The sequence below is a fragment of the Marmota monax genome, unplaced genomic scaffold, assembly GCF_021218885.2.
Source record: "Marmota monax isolate L192 unplaced genomic scaffold, Marmota_monax_Labrador192_F-V1.1 WCK01_AAM20220418_F8-fsc00072, whole genome shotgun sequence".
Taxonomy (NCBI): Eukaryota; Metazoa; Chordata; class Mammalia; order Rodentia; family Sciuridae; genus Marmota; species Marmota monax.
In genome coordinates, this window is record NW_026692356.1 from 8,990,563 (window position 1) to 8,999,875 (window position 9,313).

At 36.8% G+C, this 9,313-nt stretch overlaps 1 pseudogene; it reads left to right on the top strand.

Annotated features, from left to right (window-relative positions):
- Nucleotides 1-277: 277 nt before the first annotated feature.
- On the top strand, nucleotides 278-913 carry LOC124091373 (mitochondrial nicotinamide adenine dinucleotide transporter SLC25A51-like; annotated as a pseudogene).
- Nucleotides 914-9,313: the final 8,400 nt, after the last annotated feature.

Consider the following 9,313-nt stretch of genomic DNA (forward strand, 5'->3'; position numbering starts at 1 on the left):
ATATTGTTTTTAAAAGAAAAAACAGAAAGTGAAGAATAGCAGATGATGCAGCCACATTCGCCATTATCCTGCAAATCTGCTCCTTGGGGCATGGGGCCAGGACCCAGGGCCATAGAAATCCAGTTATCAAAATTGACTCTGGAAAAGAGAAATTAACAAACTAGTAACAATGGAAGAAATTAGGAAAGTTGCAAAAAAACAATCAGCCCCCATATCACCAGGCTCAGCTAGTATGACAAGTTAAAGGAAAAAAAAAAATTCAAGATCTTAAGCAAACATGATGGGGTCAGAAGTTCACACAAAGAGACCACTGATCCTAACATCCTCAAAACAATATATATCACCTCACATTACAAATGTTGGTGAAATGAAGTATTACCTGTGTGGCTGCTACAATGGAGCCATCTCACATTTCCTTTGTCAGCCATAGCTCGATGGAATCAATGCAGTACTTCAATCGAGGAGGGATGGATTTTGACACTTTTATCACAGAATCCTTCCCCCATTAATGCAGAAAACTACCACCCTGGCATTATGTTTGGTCTACATGAGGATTTGTCTTGCCTTCTCCAAAGGCACAACAGTATCCTAGAGTTTGCAACCCATAGTGTGGCAGCAATATTTTCAGGGACAACAGGAGCCGTTTTCACTCCACTGGAAAGACTTCAGACACTGCTTCAAGACCACAAGCATTTTGACCAATTTATAAACACTTATCAGGCTTTCAGGGCTGAAATGCCATGGAATTGGAGAGTATTATCAAAGTCTGGTGCCCAATCTTTTCCCTCATGGATTCAGCATCCTCTCTTTTAGCCTTTGAGGTCCCTTTAAGGAGCATCTGCCTGCTGCAATGACTCACAGGGCTCATTTGGTCAATGACTTTATCATTAACAGGAGAAACAAAAGACATTGATCAGATTTAATGTGGTAAAATTTTTTTACATTCTGTGAAGAAGGAAATTATAAAATGTATCAAAAAAAAAACAAACGGAGGTATATATCATGCTCATAGATCATAAGACTCAAAAGGATAACTATGTCAACTGTTTCCTATATTGAACACTAGCTTCAGTCTTGGCATTTCAGAATGAGGAAAGGTGGATGTTTCAATGTGTGCTAAAACATCTTGTTGCCTATAAGGAAAAAGTAAAATCAGACTTCCATAGAGCACTATTCACAAAAATCAGTTCTCGCAAGATAGAAACCTAAATGCAGAAGACAAAACTGTAAAACTGTTAGATGAGACTGTAATAGAATCTTCTTATGACCTTGGAGTATAAAAGGGTTAGATACATATATATTTTTTAAAAGAAAACCATAAAAGGAAAAAATTAAAAATTCAAGCACATTGAATAAAGAACTTCTGTTTATAAAAGATGGCATTAAGCTAGAAATCCATGCCTCTTATTCTGTGGTAGAAAGAATTACAAGAAGATCCCCCAAATTCCTTCCCCTGTATATATGTCCTTGCTTAATCACCTCTCCAGACCTAGGAATATCACAGAATAGTCACTTCTTTGATTAGGTTAAGTATATGGCAAAAGTTGATAGCATAATCATTTCCATGATTATCCTACATTATATAACTTCTCTTTCAGCTGCAAACAGTCTGCCAAAAATCTGCCATAGCTATCTGGAAAAAGATACTTCCGATGGTTTTTAATAGGTATTGTAAGCAGCCATGTTGTGAGACAGCAATGTTGTTAGGACCCTGAGTGCAATGTCTAGGAGTTGAGAGTGACTCTCAGTCATCAGCCAACAAGAAAAAAAACAGGCCCTCAGCCCTACAACCACAAGGAATTGAATTTTTCTACCAGCCTGAAAGAGGCACCAAGCTCCAGATAAGAACACATTCTAGATGATTTTGTGAGACCCTGAGCAAAAAAAACTCAGCTATCACATGTCGGGCCTTCTGACCCACAGAAAGTGGAAGATAATCACATGTTGTTTTAAGTTGCTAAGTTTGTGGAAATTTGTTATGTAGCAGTAAATAACTAATATGTACTATTATAGATAGATTATATACCTAAATGTAAAGCCTAAAACTATGAAACTTTTACAAGAAAATATAGACAGAAGTCTTTATAACCTTGAGTTAGGCATTTATTAGCTACAACACTAAAAGCATGGTCCATGAAAAAATTGACAAATTAAATGTCATCAAAAATGAGAACTTCTGCTTTTTGAAAGATAGTGTTATGAAAACAAAAACAAAAAAAATCAAAACAAATCATTGACAGAAAGAAAATGCTCACAAGTCACTTCTGTCCAGAATAAATTAAAAAACCCTCAAAACTCAATGATAAGAAAACAAATAACCCAATTTTTTTAAATCAGCAAAAGCTTTGAATAGACACTTCACCAAAGAAGAGAGGTGGATGGTTAAGCACATGAAATAATACTCAACATCATTAGTTTTTAGTGAGGTGATGATTAAAACCACAACAAGATACCACTAGACCTTCCGGAAGGGAAGGGAGTCACTGGAAATAGAAACTATGCATTTTGAAGCATATTATAAATAAATAATATGAAAGGTATTAGTGGACTACATTGTATAAGAATACTAAAAATGATCATTAAAAAGAAAAATACAATGATAGAAATAATTTAAGATTCATGTTATAAAACAAGATAAATTATTATATTATTACTCATTTATTTTGTTAATCATTCACATAGTGTGTACATAAAAATTTAAGTTATTTATGGAGGAGGTATTCTATAAACGATATATTTCTTTAGTAAAAGTGTATGTGAGTGCATTAAGCTTAATTTTTGGCTTTAGGAAATTATTAAATGAATATAGAAATCAGAGGTAACTCTATTCCTTTCACTAACCATGAAGTTCAGCTTTTTCCCTGTACATATTTAATGAAAAAGAAAACTAGGATACAATCTACACAGTTTCTAGCAGCTAGCACATAATTTCAATTTTTGTTACCAGGAGGTAGACATTACTATACATTAAAAAGAATGTAAAAGGAGGATTGGTGATTAATATAGGTATTAACAATCATATAAAATGATGCAGAGAGATAAAGAATTCAGGTAAAAGTTTTTACTTCTTATTTAGAAATAATTTTAAACATACAGAAAGTTGCAAGAGTGGAAATTGAACAACAAAACAACTCATTACTTTTACTGAGAGCTACCTATTTTAACATCTTATCCTGTGTATCATTTTCTCTGTGAGGTGTATGTGTGTATGTGTGTGTTTGTGTGTGTGTAAATTTTTACTTAGTCCTTTGAGACATCATGAACCTAAAATTTCATAGTAGAGTGAGAAAAGACAGAAGTTTTATCTGTGGGTATTTTTTAATGTTTCTTAAAGTTCCATTAGTCCTAAAAAAATTTTTTTCATTACATTTCTAAAGAATACTTCTGCTTTTACTTTGTTTTAGTCAGCTTTTCATCACTGTGACAAAATACTTGGAAAAAAAAACTTAAAGGAGGAAAAATTTATGTTGGCTCATGGTCTCAGAGGTGTCAGTCCGTGGTCAGCTGACTCCATTGCTTTGGGCCTGAGGTGAGGGAGAACATTATGGTGGAAAGGCATGGTGGAGGAAAGCCGCTCAGCTCATGGCAGCCAGAAAGCAGAGAGAGAGAGAGAGAGAGAGAGAGAGAGAGAGAGAACGCGCACAAGGAAGGGGCTGAGGACAAGATATATGCATCATGAGCATGCCACAGGTGACTTGCTTTCTTCAACTAGACCCCATCTCTTTTACAGTTCTCACTACCAATAGTAACTGCTACGATTAAATATGTTTTTAGTATTTAGCATTTAATATTTCTTATTAATGTTCTCTGCTTTGCTCTTAAGGAACTCTCATTCAAACAGGATGTATCCTTTGAGAGTAGTAGAAAACACGAGACCAAGACATGGAAATAAAATTATCATTACTTCCACCACTTCACCATAGGCCATGCAGAATAATTTCTAACAAAATGATTCTACCTTACATCAAAGGCAGGAAATCCCAAGGTTTATGTACCTTGATTAACCACTGAGGGAGTCTTACTCTGTCTCTGGCCCTTGAGTTATTCTACATTACTAGGGCAATGCAATTTGGTGAGATTTGAAGTGGGCAAGCCGTGCATTCTTGGGTACATCCATTCTACAAAAGGATGCATATGGAATTTTAAATCTGGGAATTGCTAGACACTATTGCTATTTCCTTTACTTCTTAGAAATTTTTCCCTTTAAGCTGCCAGTTTGAAGAACTCTGTCCAAGTGGTTGTCTGGGCAGAGAATGGCCTAGGGGAAGGAGAGAAACTGAATTCAGGTTCTTAGAAGAGACTGGAGAGACGGTGTGTCCTCTTCTAACTGTTGAGGATCAAGAGTGGGGATTCAAAGGGGAAGGCACAGTTAGTAGGTTCTATTTTTCCCCTTGGCAGTAACCGTAGCATCTGATAAATATCATATGATCAAAATGGCAGCCAAGAATATGATGTTTGATTAATCAAGTGAAAAGCAATTTGGTTGGTAAAAGACAAAAAGGCATTTACCTTTGGTTAAGATCTAGAACGTCCCCCAAAGGCCTGTGTTAAACCTTTGGTCACCAGCCTGTGGAGCTCTTCTTGGGAGGTGATACAACAATTATGGTTGAGATCTGGAATGTCTGCCAAGGCTCATTTACTTAAAGCTTGGCTCCCAATGACCAGAGGTGGGACGTTTAGGAAATGATTGCATCATGAGGGCTCTTAGCCTCATTAGTGGATTAATCCATTTGGTGGATTAATAATTTCAATGGATTAATGGGAGATGGTAGAAACTGTAAGGAGGTGGAGCCTCATGGAAGGAATGAGGTCACTGGGGGCATGCCCTAGAAGGGTATATTTTATTATGGCCCCTTTCTCTCTTTTTGTCTCTTTTTCTCTGCTTCCCATCTACCATGAACCTGGCAGTTTTCTTCCACCATCCCTTTTCAAATCAATGGAGCCAGTCAGCTATGAATTAAAACCTCAGAAACTGTGAGCCAAAATAAATCTTTTCTATTTTAAGTTGTTTATTGCCGCAGTCTGGCTGGGCACACAATCACGAGCCACCACACAGCTTGTAGATTCAAACAGCAACTCTTTATTCCCGAACTCACACCAGCCGTCTACAATCACGTTCTGGGGAAATCCACGTTCTCTGCCCAAATCCACGTTCTCTGCCCAAATTCTCCTCCACTGGGCTTCTATCTCCAAAATATACTGTCTGAATCCCGTGAGAACTCAAGGGGAACTCAGGCAGCAGGATACGCCCTATTCCCAGCAGGAATAATCTTAAACCTTAAACCTGGAACCTAAACTGGGAACGCCCTAAACACGATTATCTTAAAACCGGGAACACCCTAATCTGCCTTGGTCCTTGAGCAAGGTCACTTACATTCAATGTCACTGCAACATGGGGTACGCTGGCAAGGAAATTGTCATACCTACTTGGCTAATGGCTCCCAGCATCTCCCCCCTTCTGATTAATTAAATAATGTGGCTTATGGACCGTGCCTGGTAGGTTGTCCAATTCAACATATGGTTCTTACCCGTCATCGGAAAACTGACCTTTAGGCGTCAGCCTCCTGTCTTAGGTTGATACCACTGCAATTGGATCATACCCGTCACTGACTACCGGTCCAGCATAAGCCATTGGCCCCCAAATTTTAGACCATCACTAGCAGAAGGGAGGAGGATACAGAAATGCCACGACACCAAGCCAATTGACGGCTCCTTGGGAAAAATTGCATCACTGGTGACACCATCAGCAAAGATATGCCAGCAATACCACAATTCGCTGCACCAAACGATAGTTACATAGTCCAGGCAAGTTCTGCAAGCAGTTCAAAGCAGAGGAATCTATCAATATGTCCATTTCCTCCCAAAATCCGTTTCCTCCCAAAGTAAGTTGACTCTTTGAGCATTACTTGTTGAGTTCTTCACCGGCACTGGGATGGAGATAGGAATTCTGGCAATGATGCTAAAGAGACATTATCCTGAAAAGAATTATTAAATATAATGAAAAGGAAAGGTGAAAGTAAACAAACAGATCTGTTAACCTACTTTAAAAAAAATCCTTAACAGCTTTTTACCTAATTTAAATTAGTAAACAAACAGATCTGTTAACCACCTTTAAAAACAATCCTTAACAGCTGTTTACCTAATTTAAATTAAACCATTTAAATCACGTGAATAAAAAAAAATAATAATTCAGATCCATTTTTTCATGAGCGCTCCTCATATAAGAAATATGGACATACGCACATACAGACATACAACACAAAACACAAGAGTGTACATAAACGTACAACACATAAGAAAATAGTAAAGGCCTTGTAGCTTTACCTAGGTGAAATCTCCATTGCAATGTTTAAAAACTCCACAGTCAAAAAATAAAACTGATCAGAAAAACATTAACCTAGGTTTGTATGAGCTCAAAAAATAAAAATAGAACCTTATGATGTAGAAAAATGCAATAATAAAATAGCTATTGAAAAAAGCATCCTGGTTAATCACTGTCGCAGATGTAAGAATGGCCAAGCTGGAGTTCTGGATATCAGCTGTTATGGATTTGAGTCAAATCATCTTCTTTTCGATCTGTAGAAACTGTTTTAGTTAATCTCTCTGGAATCCAAATTGGCTGCTGTTCTCCCTGTGGAAAAACACAAACAGACCCCCGACTCCAGACAATCACTGGGTCAGGACCTTTCCATTGTCCTGTTAGAATATCTTTCCAAAGTACTTTAGGCTTATGTACATTTTTTGGATACATATGTCTTTCCGCAGCACTAAGTCCTGATGAATCCAAATTTAAAAAGTTTAGAGTAAAAAGCGTTATTTTAAGTTTATCTTTGGGGGATATATACCCCCTTCCAATTCCCTCTTTTTGCTTTAATAAGTATGTCTGTATCTAATAGTTGTCTTAGCTTTTTGCATTTTCTATCTGAAATACCTTACTTGACATTTTCATCCATTTTTTATCTTATTTCTATCTTCTAGTTTTTTTTCCCTAAGGTTTGTACATTCACCCTTAGTTGCTTTTTTTTTCCTTAGTTTTTTTGTTTCCTATTTTGTGGGTTTAAAATTATTGTCTTCCTACATCTTTTCTATCTTCCTATATCTTTTTTATCTTTGTTTTAACTTTCTATACTTCTGTCTTTAAAGTTTTTCACTTCAAATTTTTAATCTATCTTTCTACATCTTTTCTCTTTTTTTACCTTTCTGTACTTCTGTCTTTAAAGTTTTTCACTTTAAATTTTTAATCTTCTTTATCTAAATATCTTTTATCCTATTATCTTCCCATTTTTTTTAAGTAATGCCTTTATGATTAACTAGGCTTCGAATGACGCAATCTTTCCTCGTCATGAAGGCATTTTAACCACCTTCAATTTAACCTTTTAAAGCCTTCCAATTATCATCTATACTGTACTTTTAAATGTACTTTTTCACCACCTACAACTTCACTCTTTTAAACGAGGCTTAGATTCTGTTTAAATCGCTTCAATGTTAGTTTACATGGCTGCCCTTCAACCAAAGGCTTTTTTTTTTAAACTCCATTGAGAAGCTTTGTCTCAATCTGCCATGTACAAATACCTTTTTCTTGTTTCTTCCTTTCTCAAGCTTTTAAAGTAAGTCTAGTTTCCTCAAAATCTTTTTAAATGGCATTTTACACCTTTTTACTTTACCACACAGAGATTATCTCATCTAGAAACATTTCTTTCTTTTTCCTTTAACCTTTTATATTAAAATATATTTCCACATCTTGAATTTTTTTATCTCTTTTTTAACTGTTAACCCTTCTTATAAATTTACATTCTGAAACAACTCTTATAAAATTTCTGATTTAGACAAATTACTCCACTTTAATAAGATGAAAGACTTTCATGTTTTTTATGATACTATAATACTATAATTGAAACCCAACTGAAACTTCTTATACTCTTTGTATATAAATTACACATGATAGAATCTTAACTCTTAGTAACCTTGTTTTAGCAAAGACACAGACCAAAGCAATATTAAACCTTTTTTCCATTCACCAATTTATGAAAACACACATGCTTAAATATATTACCTTATGTAACTTAATAAGTAAAGAGTGGTTGATGTTTCAACATTTTAGCTTTGTAAATTAATCAGAACTTTGTAGAAACCAAGATCTTAGACAAGTGTAGCAAACAGAACTAGCCATCTCTTTCTTGTTGAAGAAAAATCCTTCTACAGGATACCATGGTGGTCCCATTGATATACTTAATAACTCGTCTTTAAAAAGCCATGTGCTACATTTTTGTATTGTATCAACATATGTCCTAACTGTTCTTGGTCTTACTGGGGTGCCTCCTTCCTCTAACAATTTCTCTTGCTCGGAGGTGAACAACTTCAAACCTTGAGTCAACCATTTTCCCCAGTTTGCCTGAGAAAGTTCTAGGAACAGGCAACTTGAAATAAAAACAAAATAAGTCAAAACAAGAACACATTGTTTTTTGAATTGGTCACCCATTCTTTCGCTCTTCTTCAGGGGTGAGAAATTTCACTTACCTTTAAGCTTCAGAAGTTCCCCGCACGGGCCGCCAAATGCCGCAGTCTGGCTGGGCACAAAATCACGAGCCACCACACAGCTTGTAGATTCAAACAGCAACTCTTTATTCCCGAACTCACACCAGCCGTCTACAATCACGTTCTGGGGAAATCCACGTTCTCTGCCCAAATCCACCTTCTCTCCCAAATTCACCTCCACTGGGCTTCTATCTCCAAAATATACTGTCTGAATCCCGTGAGAACTCAAGGGGAACTCAGGCAGCAGGATACGCCCTATTCCCAGCAGGAATAATCTTAAACCTTAAACCTGGAACCTAAACTGGGAACGCCCTAAACAGGATTATCTTAAAACCGGGAACACCCTAATCTGCCTTGGTCCTTGAGCAAGGTCACGTACATTCAATGTCACTGCAACATGTCAGCAACATGGGGTACGCTGGCAAGGAAATTGTCATACCTACTTGGCTAATGGCTCCCAGCAGTTTATGTCAGGTATTTTGGTTACAGCCTGAAAAGCTAACTCACATTAAGTCACCTGAAAGAGAAGGATGGGAATTCCCACGTGGGAATTTTGTCACCAAACGTTATTTGCTGTGAGACTGATGTGCAGTGTGACTTGAGTGTGCTTTGCATTCTCTGAGATGAATAAGACTCTGTTACCAGAGATTCCAACGGACGAGGTCTTGCTGCTCATCCCAAAAACCAAACAGAAAAGGGAAGGACGGCAAGCAGGAAAGGAACTTTCATCACTAGGACCATACTGGGAAGGCAAAGTGGAATCAAGCATCTCAGTCCT